The sequence below is a fragment of the Galeopterus variegatus genome, unplaced genomic scaffold (assembly GCF_000696425.1).
Source record: "Galeopterus variegatus unplaced genomic scaffold, G_variegatus-3.0.2 Scaffold13193, whole genome shotgun sequence".
Classification (NCBI taxonomy): domain Eukaryota; kingdom Metazoa; phylum Chordata; class Mammalia; order Dermoptera; family Cynocephalidae; genus Galeopterus; species Galeopterus variegatus.
In genome coordinates this window covers 34426-34872 of record NW_007739304.1, presented here as the reverse complement: position 1 = coordinate 34872, position 447 = coordinate 34426, and positions in this window count along the sequence as shown.

The following is a 447-nucleotide window of genomic DNA, read 5'->3' as shown; positions in this document are numbered from 1 at the left end:
ATGTCAGGGCTCTGTTGGAGGACTGCCCTCCTTCCTGTCTCCCTGGAAGCTCTTCAGTACACCACTTGCAAGCGAACCCTTGCCTCAGGGCCTGCTCCTGGGAACCTGACCTAGGCCAAGTAACCTCAAGAGCACAGGCATGGAGTGTGTGTGTGGTGAGTGTGGTGTGTGTGAGGTATAGGTGTGTATGGGGGTGTGTGTGGTGTGTGTGGTGCGTGTGAGGTATATGGTGTGTATGGGTGTGTGTGGTGTATGTGTGGTGTGTATGTGTAGTGTGTATGTGTGGTATGCGTGAGGTTTATGGTGTGTATATGGTGTATTTGTGGAGTGTGTGGTGTGTGGCTGTGTTGTGAGTTTCATGTGTGGTGTGTGTGAGGTATATGGCATGTATGTGGTGCATGTGTGGTGTGTGTGGTGTGTGTGTGGTGTGTATGGGTGTGTGGTGTG